Here is a 13265-nt window from a genome sequence, read left to right as displayed (position 1 = left end):
ACTTTAACTAACTTAGACTCTAACGCTTGTTTTGCGCTCACTGATTTGCTTAAGTCACTCGGGTACCCTCGGCTCCACCATTTTTAATAATTTAACCTTTACGAGTTTTAAAGCGATTCCTTCGCGAGTGTCTTACCAACTGCCTAACACACTTACCATAAATGTTTCATACATTAATTAACCCTTTTTGGTCTTTAACCTATGTTTCAAAGTAAGGCGAGGGAAAAAGTTTCGTTCGCGAAACGCCGTTACTTGAAACGGTCGTTTCTCCTAAACCGTGCATCGGAATCGAACGTACTACATATCAAAACGAAGCTCGTAACATGAGCTATCTAAACATGGCAGTGGTCATAATCTAGCAGGGGGTCCTCGGGTCCTAATGTTATGCACAAAACAGTCTAAAGAAAATCGGACGTTACGACGGCTATGTTTACGCGATTACCAATATTTATACCACTCCAATTCTTTACCAATTCACTACAAACCACCCAACCATCATCAATACATCAAACACAACTTATATCAAGGCAAAGTCAGTCCATAATCTCAAGGTTTTCCAACTTATTCAACCACAAACATGATCTACTAACCATAACTTAAGATTCATTAACCATTAACCAAGATTCATATCCAAAATCACCACAAATCCAACCAAACTATCTAACATACATGGATCTTGCTATACATACATGGATATTTCTATATATACATTAATCCATCCATAAACTCATCAAAACTCAAAGTTCAAACTATAAGTTAAAGGTGAAAGTTGTTTATACCTCCTTGAAGCTTCCTAACACAACCCAAGAGCTTTGAATGCCTAAAAAAACCTTGATCCTTGCTTGTATAACCTTAATCTTTCATAAAAATTCAAGAAAACTAAAGTTATTTCTTGAAGGTTACTATTCACCATCTTCTTCCTTGATTTATTGGAAGAGATTGTAAAGGAATTAGGAGCTTAAACTTATAGCATATCCATATCTATGTACAAGGAAGCTTAGATAATTACCTTGTGATTTAACAATGCTTGGAACTTGATTTTTGAAATTCTTGCCCTTGAAAAAGATGAAAAGCCGAGAGCAAGATGATGAGAATGAAATGATTTTGTGTTTTTTGATTTGTTTGGCTTAGCTTGGTTGTTTTTTGTTTTGTTTTTGGTTAATTACCTTAATAACCTTATATTTGTGTGGTTATAAACCAACCACACCTCCTCCTTCCCTATGTCATGCTTACATCACATTGCTATGTCATCATCCCTTCCTTGTCCTCTTCTCATTGGTTGGGTGACATCACTTCCTCTAATCCCTTTGCTTAACTTCCTAATTGTTTGCCTAATGACCGCTGATCTGTTATACGGTTCGCTTAACTTTCGTTTTCGTTTATCGTTTGAGGGATCATACCCGGGATCTTATTACTTAGGTTCCCTTAACCTTTCTCAATATATTATATTCCTTTTATGATCCTCTCCTATAATCCTTTAATTTAAATCCTTTTTATCCTGTTACCTTATACTCAATTCTCTCCGTATCTAGTGGATTTCCGGGAAAAATCAAAGTGTTCGGATTTGGATTCTGACGATCTTTACATACACTTATATCCCATATAAAGTACTAATAAAATCTCAGAATATCCATATCAGAACCCCTACATAGTGTGGCATGAAAAGTTTTCTCATTCAGCAAAAACACTATTCATAAGGGTTTCAAAAATTTTCCAAAAATTGGGGTTATTACAGTCTCCCCTCCTTAAAAGGATTCCGTCCCGGAATCAGATAGAAATGAATAGGGATACTTTCTTAGTATTGCACTTTCTAACTCTCAAGTCAATTTTCCCACATTGTGGTTCTACCATCAAACTCTGACTAGTTTGATAACCCTTCTCCTAAGCACTTGTCCCTTTTCGATCTATAACCCTTTCTGGTTGCTCCATATAGGTTACGTCGGGTTGCATATCTATGCGCTCATATGCCTCTATTTATCTGGCATCTGAATTACACTTCCTTAACATTGATACATGAAACACGTTACGACCTGCTACATGTTCGGGGTTAGGGCTAGCTCATATGCTAACTTCCCAAACGTCTTAATATATCCAAGGGTCCAACAAATTGTAGACTTAGCTTTCCTTTCTTTCCGAACCTCATCAATCCTTTTTCAAGGGTTTCCAAGGGGATACCTATAACATTACTAGGCCCCCTATTTCATACTCTTTATCCTTTCGTGTCAAATCAACATACTTATCATGTCCATCTTGGGCTACTACCAGCCGTCCTCTGATTAGATCTATCATATCCTTGGTCCTTTGGACTACTGCGGGTCCGAGCATCTTGCGCTCTACAACTTCATCCTAACATAAGGGAGATCGACATTGTCTTCCCTCAAGGATCTCATAAGGCGACATCTCGATAATGACATATGATCTATTGTCGTAAGATAACTCAATCCGAATTAAGTGATCATTCCAAATTCTTTCAAGTCTATTACACAGACTCTCATCATAGCTTCTAATCATTATAGCTTTTGCTTCTCACTACCCATCCTTTTTCCCAGTTCGTAGTCCCTACTACCTTCCGTTCCTAATATTATACTAGTTATACTTTTGCTCGCTAGCGTTCTATAACTTTTTAATAACCACGTCAACCTTAGTATCACGAATGTGTTTCCATTCCGCATACTACCACCACTTTATTACTCCTTTTTCAGTTGTTTCTATTTTCCAAAATTTGATCAATCAAATAGAAGTAAAGGAATTTGTTGAGAGATCACTATGATCATGAACACTTGTTATATCGCATAGTTAGTACAGAAGGTGGCCAGCCTTTAGTACTTGACAAGCAATTAAATAACATGCGGTATCCTACTAGGCTTCTATCACAAAGATAGATAGTCATTCGGCAATACCTCCCCTTCTGGAAGGGTTGTTCTTCTCAGCTCACATGAAATGAAAAGAAGAGAAAAGAGCGAACTGAAGAGAATTGTATATATATGTAAAAAATATTGCCATAAAATATCTGGCTTGGAATCTACCTCTGAACTATAGAGGTTTGTCATAGGAGAACAAAACATATATGTATTTATATCAACATCAAGTATTATAGCATCCTATTTCACATGCCTAAATATTTTTGCTATTCCGTCCATCATTCTATGGACCCATGCTCTTCCTCGAGCTTATACACAATCACCTTTGAAACTCCCTCGACATCGAAAATCGAATCTGGGATCTCATTCTATACATCATCGTTACTAGAATTCTATGCTTGCACCGCAACCTTCCTCGTATAATAATACGACTCTCTATTGATAAGAAAGAATAATAATTCACTAGGTAGATACTCTACTTAATTAGTCTATCAATGATAACTTATACACTACCACGACCCGATTAGTGGTACTCAATCTCAACACCCATTCCAATACAACTCTCACGGTTGTAATCAGCTCATTACTCGCAGAATCATTGCTGCCTTACTATGGTCCACCACTGACCTACTGTAGTCATTCATTTTCCATGAAGTCTTAATAGCTAACCATACGGAGTCCATACATCTCGTATCTAATTCTCCTAAGGAGTTAACATAACCACCAATCACAATTCATGAAGAACACTCCAAACTCTGACGTACTTTCATGACATGAAGCAGATAAAATTGCAGAAGAGTTTCAATCAAAGCAACGATAGCAGGTTAATACCATTTTTAATCATATGCCTTAAATAGAAGACTTAACTCAAAGGTTCGTCTAGTCCTTTTGGAAACATGGTCCTGGCTTATTCTCAAGATAGTACCTCCTAAGATAGATAGCCCGTTCATGGCGATTACACGAATTAAACCTTTGCCAACTACTATTACGGTTGGGTATTGCACAGTCATCAGAAGGAATGTCAATCTTCCAAACCATAATACAATCTGCATAGCTTTAACCATCATCACTGTATTCCTTTGGCACAAGCGCCTATAATTATCCTCTTACCTTTAAAGTGTCGGCCACCTCTTTGGCCTTTCCTGATAGTAAAATTTCCTTACAGTCAATGTCATTTTAACCACCTCCAAATAAATTTTCCACCTTATTTCAATCACAGCTTATGTGAAGATGTTTTCCTTAAAATCTGATGAGTAAAAAAAAAATCACCATTTTTCCATAAGTTATTGCCTCAGTCTTTAGAGGTTAATCACTGTCATGACTGACTCTCAATCATAATTAGAACATCTTTTATCTTAAGTCCTAATTGCCCTGAACAATTTCGACCATTATTGGTTCGATCCATAGCTTCTCGTGGTTTAACATGTGCCTCACTTGGCATCATTATAATTACGTCATATTTCCTTTATCAACATTTCTATTCTTGAGAATTTTGAATATTACCTTTCTCATTGCAAAACCTCTAAGGTTATCCTTGAATCGTTCCTCCTGTATTCCCTAGATACAGGGCATATCAAAATACCATATACTAATACTAGAATCATTGTCTATATACTTTTGAAAAAATTTCTCCACTGATTCTTAAAGGTTGTTATTACCTTAATCCTTTCCAATTCATACTGTCAAATTTCATACTATCCCTATTAAGGGTGAAATGCCAACCTTTATGCATTCCCCTAGGATTCATTTTAAGTTACCGATGTTCTATCCTTAATTCCACCTTTGAAAAGGTACATGCATCCATCCATGGATAAACCAAGTCATATTTCCTTGATAGATTATCATATTCATCATTCCCACCTCGATAGTCTATACCTAACTTCATAATAACATCCTTATTCAAATTGAGGTTAATCAAAATGGCCTCCAAAAGATAACAACGGTTATCCGCTTTTCTTGCCTAATCTGGTAACGATAACATGGATGTTCTGGAAGATATTGGTCGTGTTCAACGTGAACTTCTTCTTAATAATTCCTTATTTACTTTTGTTGTTTATCTCAACAGTCACCTCAATGTTGGGATATCTTTCATATCTGGCGTCTCCCTTTCTGGGTATCATGCCACCGGTCTTACACTTCACCTTCTTGAAGGTCACTTCCTTCATCCAATTTTCTTAATTTCTTACTTTCTTATCCCCTTAGTCTATCCGCGTCTCATTATTTATCCTTCGAATTATCTCAAGGTTTTCTCGAATCCTCCCAACTTACAGGGGATAAACTATATGTATCTCTTATGCCCTCAACCATCAATTTTAACTTATGGTGAATCACCCTCATCCTGACGAATGCATACTTTTCTATTTCTATTGCTACGAGTCGTTAGGGTTTCCTCGTACCCAAGTCCCTTATCATACCTCAAACTCTATTGCCGTTATATTCCTTTCCACTTCAATTTCTTTTTTTTTTCCTTCTCTTATCATTATTTCATGAACTAACACAACATAAGTATTGATTCCAAACATCCCGTCATTCTGGATTCGTGTCCTCAGAACGAATCTTGATAACTTTTACAACTTAGATTCATAATTCATCATATTCATCCACTTTTGTTCTAGCTCCAAAGCTTTTACACTATCTCCTTATCTTTGGGAATTACTTTCCCGAAAACAATTGACTGAACTTAAATCAGTTTATTCTAACCTCTAGCTCCGTGCCTTTCTTGGTCTTTCACCAGCGGGTGGTCTCTCTCTTAGGAGGGTAAGTGACAAAAACAGTCTTTTGTGGTTCGTCAATCATTCAGAATCTCAAATGATTCCTCTATTTCCTTTAGCCAGGCTCTTGCCTCGACTAGGTCAACCTGTTCCTTGGAACTCTGAGAGCTTAGAGACTTAAAGGTCCTGAAAGAATTTCCTATCGCATTGTTTCCTCAAGGTGGTGGTTGGGGATAATAGTCTAAGTTCTGTCTAGACAGGTCCATGAATTGCCGTATAGGAGTACCGTCTCGGGTCTCCTTTCCTTACTCGACTTTCTGTTTCCTTAGTATGAAATGTTTCATCCTACTCCCCATAATTGGGGTCATCTTTTAATTTAAAATCCTCATTTTCCACTCCATTATGTCATGGGTTCCTTCTATCTTGATGGCGACCTCCCTGACTATCATGTTCAGGGTTTGCTCTAAATCTTATTCCTCAAACTATGGCTCTCATCTAAGTTCTCATCCTTACGCTCTTGAACTTTCGGAACCCAAATTCTATAGGAATACCTCATTATTCCCTTATCATCTTTCTCTGGCACCGTATGCTCTTTTCCAATAATTCGGTCTCTATTGCAATCTCAAACAGCTTTTCGGTACCGGCTCCGGTTACCTTCACTACTATTTCCAAAATCTCTTATAAACTCTCCCAAAGACATTATCATCTTGAGTCTCTCCTTTTTACTAAGGGCATCAGCCACCACATTGGCTTTCCCCGAATGATAAAGAATCTCCCAATCATTATTCTTGATTAGCTCTAACTGCCTCCTCTGGCATATGTTGAGCTCTTTCTACGTGAAAATGTACTAGAGCACTTATGGCTTAGGTAATTCTCGCACTTCTCTCCATACAAGTAGTGCCTCCAATCTTTAGAGTAAAACTATTGCCACGAGCCTAAGCTCATGGGCGGGGATATCGAATTTCATATTACCTTAATTGTCTTGACATGTACGCGATTACCTTACCGTGCTGCATAAGCACGCACCCTAAGCCCTTGTGCGAAGCGTCACTACACTTCACAAAATCTCCTTTTCCATCCGGCAATGCCAGCATAGGGGCCATCACCAACCTCTGCTTCAGTTCTTGAAAGCTGTTCTCGCATTTCTCTGTCCATTCGAACTTCTCAGTCTTACGAGTAAGCCGCGTTAAAGGGGCTACTATCTTTACAAACTTGAACGAACCTCCGGTAGTGACCGGCCAATCCCACCTCTGGTAGTCGACCTAACCATGGTCATCAATTCATCAGTGGTCCTTTATCCAATTTTGTCAGGATCCTCCATGGGATCCTCCTCAACAACTATCCCTTCTAGGACAACATCCTCAACCGCTACATCCTCAATATCAACATCATCCGGTCCTGCATTATGTCACTCTATCGGATCCACAATCCGATCTCCAATTAGTAATAAAACATCATCGCGCTGTTGCTCCTCAACCTCAGGGTTCGGAGTCCCGCTACCATATACGATAAGGAACTACGCTCCTATCACGATATTTATAAGGGTTCCCATAAGGGTTTTAACTGTCAGTACTATGTTAGGTAGTCCGACTATGAACTTGGCAAGAGTTCTTATTATCTTAGTAAACTTATTATCTTAACGTCCCATCATCTCTGAGGTTTATAACGCTTAGCTCTGATACCATTTCTGTAACACCCCCAGATCCGGGGTCGGGGATCCGGGTTGTCACGATCTTTCTTTCCACAATATCACTTCACTTAATTAATAATAATAACCTTATACTGTGACCCCACACTAACACACACCACAACCCGTTATAGTCTCAGAGATGAAATTTAAATAAGTACAAGTCTTTGAATCCACAATTAAGTCAATACACCTTAAAAAGGTTTCTGAATAAATTTACATTTCTTTGCCATTATTACAATTCATAATATACATAAGTCTGGTACATTACTAGTTGAAAACTTAGCCTATTGGTAATTTCTACCTCAGCTACAGCGGCCTGAACGCTTCCAGAAAGCTGCGGAACGTTTCCTATCCGCTTGCGAATTGGGAGCTTGGTCCTGTTCATCTTATCTATCTGATGTGTGTGATGAAAGAAGAAAGCAAGGGTGAGCATCAAGCCCACCAAAATAATATGTATAATGATTAACAATATATGAGCCTACTCATAATACTCATGAAAGTCTTGGTCAAAAGAAATGAACCAAGTTTGATATCTTAATGCGATGAAGTCGCAAAATATTCAGTATATATACATATATACTTTTTTCAAAATATTGGAAGTCCTCTTCCATGCATAATATACACAAAGTCCCAGTGTATAACTATATAAAAAATATCGTTGCAAGGTGATCTCATATATCTAACCTTGTCTCAACGTTTTTCTGAAAATCTTTGCCATGCATAAGATAATCATTTACTAGATATAAGTTTAAAAGATGAAGTTACAAGATACTCCAATATACTTATATCCTTTCCAAATACTACTTGAACTACCACCGTTCAAGTTATAATTAGTTCAAAAGTTCATCACATAGATGAGACTACAAGATAATACTTGAATAGATTCAACCTTTAAAATATCATCAAAATAAAATGAAGTTATGAGATACTTCATTTGATGCAAACATCATTTTGAAAACTTGACCCTGCCAACACTCAACAATCGCCCAACCGTAGCCTTTCTATCGAAGTGCTCTGGGTAGTGTTGCAGAAATATCCAATTGGATGATGAACTCATTACGGGAGTTTGCCGCGCCAGGAAGACCACTTACGATGATCAGTCGTAGTAGTACAACCCCACCATTTTCTACATGTAGAGGAGAACCTGTCGGATTTACTTGTCAACCGAACACTGAACTCCTAAGGAATGGACCACCTTAGCGGAACTTCCAGGCCATTTGGGCCAATATAATAAGGCTGGGCCGGCGCTACTCGGCCACTTACGCCACTCCTAGTTCAGATGAAATCCATGACTCTGAAACGTAAAGCTCGTCCCCACTTTCCCCAAGTAGAAACTTGTTGATACGGCTCCACCAAGAAGTCGTATCTATTTGGAAAGGAGAACTCACCGATATTTCCCAGGCGATGCCTGTTAATGGATTAACTTGTTCCAAGAATTTTACTTCCCGAGTGTTGGGTAAGTAATCAATTCATTTATCAAAACAGCAACCTTGTTGCGAATATAAAACACACCACAGAGCCGGATCCCTCAGGTTTTGAGCGAGTATTTAAATCCCCTTAAAAAGGAAGATCTTAAATATAAAAATGAGTTTTGGGATCCGCTCTAACTTTTAAAAATCATTTTGAAGACTTGAAAACACTTTATAGAGTGTTTGGAGTAAAGCTGATTTAATGAAGTAAATCAGTCCCCAGAATATTTAGAAAATGACTGAATATTATTATTTAAATAATATTCCCATAAAGAATAATCTTTATAAAAATAATTGAAGTAGAAGTATTACAACTTATACTTGAAATGGATATCAAATAACCAAAGATATACTTATATGAAAGTACTATCTTTATTTGAATAATCGAAAGTAAGTTTGATTATTGACACCTTATTCTTTAATAAAATAAAGAATATATCTCAGCAAATAATCGGAGTCATAGATCCTCAAATGAATATTCAAATAATATTCATTAAATAATATAAACTGAGTCATAAGCCTTCGAATGAATATTCAAATAATATTCAGATAATAAAATAAAAGGAGTCATAAGCCTTCGAATAATATTCAAAATAATATTCAATAATAGAATAAAGCTAAAGTTATCGAATAAGCCTTATTCGATTAATAGTTTTGAAAACTATGACCATATATATATATAAGTATATATATATATATATCCATATATACAAAACCTACTCGGGATCCTCGACTCCCGGTTTTAGAAAATATTTTCACCTTTGGGTCCCTATACTAAGGGTATATGCAAATTACCGCTATCCTCTAGCATAGGTATTATCAACTGAATCAATTGAATCAACAGATATATATCAAGATTACGAAACAGACATGCATATATATACCATATCAGCATGCTTCAATATATCGCAACATTTGCTAATTAACCAACATGCATCTATCGCAAGATAATGCATATACATATATACATCACAACAACAGTATAACGGATAGAAAACTTGCCTGAGCGACTGGGGGTTACGAATGGCTCGGGACGAGTCTGGTAACCTATAAACAACAAGTAAGTTGGAATTAAACCAAAATCACTTGTAAATCTATACTTTAACTAACTTAGACTCTAACGCTTGTTTTGCGCTCACTGATTTGCTTAAGTCACTCGGGTACCCTCGGCTCCACCATTTTTAATAATTTAACCTTTACGAGTTTTAAAGCGATTCCTTCGCGAGTGTCTTACCAACTGCCTAACACACTTACCATAAATGTTTCATACATTAATTAACCCTTTTTGGTCTTTAACCTATGTTTCAAAGTAAGGCGAGGGAAAAAGTTTCGTTCGCGAAACGCCGTTACTTGAAACGGTCGTTTCTCCTAAACCGTGCATCGGAATCGAACGTACTACATATCAAAACGAAGCTCGTAACATGAGCTATCTAAACATGGCAGTGGTCATAATCTAGCAGGGGGTCCTCGGGTCCTAATGTTATGCACAAAACAGTCTAAAGAAAATCGGACGTTACGACGGCTATGTTTACGCGATTACCAATATTTATACCACTCCAATTCTTTACCAATTCACTACAAACCACCCAACCATCATCAATACATCAAACACAACTTATATCAAGGCAAAGTCAGTCCATAATCTCAAGGTTTTCCAACTTATTCAACCACAAACATGATCTACTAACCATAACTTAAGATTCATTAACCATTAACCAAGATTCATATCCAAAATCACCACAAATCCAACCAAACTATCTAACATACATGGATCTTGCTATACATACATGGATATTTCTATATATACATTAATCCATCCATAAACTCATCAAAACTCAAAGTTCAAACTATAAGTTAAAGGTGAAAGTTGTTTATACCTCCTTGAAGCTTCCTAACACAACCCAAGAGCTTTGAATGCCTAAAAAAACCTTGATCCTTGCTTGTATAACCTTAATCTTTCATAAAAATTCAAGAAAACTAAAGTTATTTCTTGAAGGTTACTATTCACCATCTTCTTCCTTGATTTATTGGAAGAGATTGTAAAGGAATTAGGAGCTTAAACTTATAGCATATCCATATCTATGTACAAGGAAGCTTAGATAATTACCTTGTGATTTAACAATGCTTGGAACTTGATTTTTGAAATTCTTGCCCTTGAAAAAGATGAAAAGCCGAGAGCAAGATGATGAGAATGAAATGATTTTGTGTTTTTTGATTTGTTTGGCTTAGCTTGGTTGTTTTTTGTTTTGTTTTTGGTTAATTACCTTAATAACCTTATATTTGTGTGGTTATAAACCAACCACACCTCCTCCTTCCCTATGTCATGCTTACATCACATTGCTATGTCATCATCCCTTCCTTGTCCTCTTCTCATTGGTTGGGTGACATCACTTCCTCTAATCCCTTTGCTTAACTTCCTAATTGTTTGCCTAATGACCGCTGATCTGTTATACGGTTCGCTTAACTTTCGTTTTCGTTTATCGTTTGAGGGATCATACCCGGGATCTTATTACTTAGGTTCCCTTAACCTTTCTCAATATATTATATTCCTTTTATGATCCTCTCCTATAATCCTTTAATTTAAATCCTTTTTATCCTGTTACCTTATACTCAATTCTCTCCGTATCTAGTGGATTTCCGGGAAAAATCAAAGTGTTCGGATTTGGATTCTGACGATCTTTACATACACTTATATCCCATATAAAGTACTAATAAAATCTCAGAATATCCATATCAGAACCCCTACATAGTGTGGCATGAAAAGTTTTCTCATTCAGCAAAAACACTATTCATAAGGGTTTCAAAAATTTTCCAAAAATTGGGGTTATTACATGACATTTGAGTAATCTCCTATGTTAGACTTTCCTCCTCTGCCTTCAGATTTTCTGAAACCTTTCTATCAGTACTTCCACCTTTCTTGAAAAACTTCTTTCCCCTTCTGAATTTCTTGTAGGCTATCTTTGTGATACCCTTCACCATAAGAGCACACAATTTCATCATCTCTTCATCAGCATCTACTTCAGGTAAACTTTCAGTTTCTGAATCATCATCATCAGAACTTGATGATTCTGAATCAGACTTTGTGATGAGAGCTTTTCCTTTGCCTTTCTTTGAGACAGCCACTTTAGGGAATTCCTCATCAGCCTTAAGAGCAACTGTCCTTGACTTTCCCCCTTGTCTCTTGCTTCTTTGGTCCATCTCAATTTCATAAGTCTTGAGCATACCATAAATTTCATCAAGAGTAGTTTCATCAAGAGCATAGTTGTCTCTTATACTAGTAGCCTTCAAATCCTAACTTTCAGGAAGAGCTTAAAGGAATTTTAGATTTGAATCTTTAAGATCATATTCCTTGTCCACCAGTGACAGATCATTCAAGAGTTTGACAAACCTGTCATATAAGTTAGTTAATGACTCATCACTTTTTGAGTCAAAGTGTTCATACTCTTGAGTGAGTATAGTCCTCCTGTTCTTCTTGATTGCATCAGTTCCCTGGCATCTTGTCTCCAAAGCATCCCATATCTCCTTTGCAGTCTTGCAGTGAATTACCCTATTTGACATGACATTATCAATGACACTATACATCAAATGCCTTACCTTTGCATCCTTGGTAATGGATGAGATATCTTGTGACGGCCTCAACCCCGGGGTCAGGAGTTGACGTCACTAAACACAATTACCAAAAATATAAACAACAGAATTATTATTAAAATATACTAACTTGACCCCGAACCAAGATCCGATCCAGGTTCAATTATAATTCAGGTTCTCATTATTACAAACTCTTTATTCAATACCTAAGACACACTAACTTTATTCAGCAACTCCTCAGACCTCATGGTCTGATACAAACTACCTCAGAGGAGCCAGGTCCAGTAGGGGCGGGAACACGGGTCGGTCTGACTGATCTTCTAGGCATCTGCGAAATATACATAACAGTTTGTAAGGGTGAGCATAATCGCTCAGCAGTACCAAATATGAATAACAGATTAAAACAGTAATGTAACAATAATGGGAACAGAGCTGTAATCATAATATCAACATTACATAATGATAATCAAAGTAACTGGATATCACTAATTAGCATGCTTTGTGAAAACAACATAGTAGTGTGCTGTGTAATTCCAGAGTCCAATTTTAGCATGCTAATCATTTTATAAAACCGCTGTATCAATCAATCATGCTCTTTTATAATTCAAAAATCCCAATCAGATATATAGCGGATATGTGAAGACAGCTGATCAGGCTATCAACACCAGACGGCTCTAACTGCCATCCCATTTACCTGTTCCAGAACTCAGAGACTAGCTAGGTCTCTGAACTGCTGGACTAATCGGTTTTATAGTGCGTGCAACCGAATTAGCCTCTTACGCCGCCTCAATAGGCCTACTCTGGCCCAAATGTATCCCATATCTGACCGTTTTATCCAGTTTTCAAAACACTTGTACCTATCTCATTTTCAAAATCATTTATTTAACCAGCACACATATAAAATCCGTTTCGTAAATCATTCCATTCGAGATAGGTACCTTTCAAA

Source organism: Apium graveolens, chromosome 3 (genome assembly GCF_009905375.1).
Source record: "Apium graveolens cultivar Ventura chromosome 3, ASM990537v1, whole genome shotgun sequence".
In the NCBI taxonomy this organism is placed as follows: Eukaryota; Viridiplantae; Streptophyta; class Magnoliopsida; order Apiales; family Apiaceae; genus Apium; species Apium graveolens.
This window is presented reverse-complemented; position numbering follows the sequence as displayed.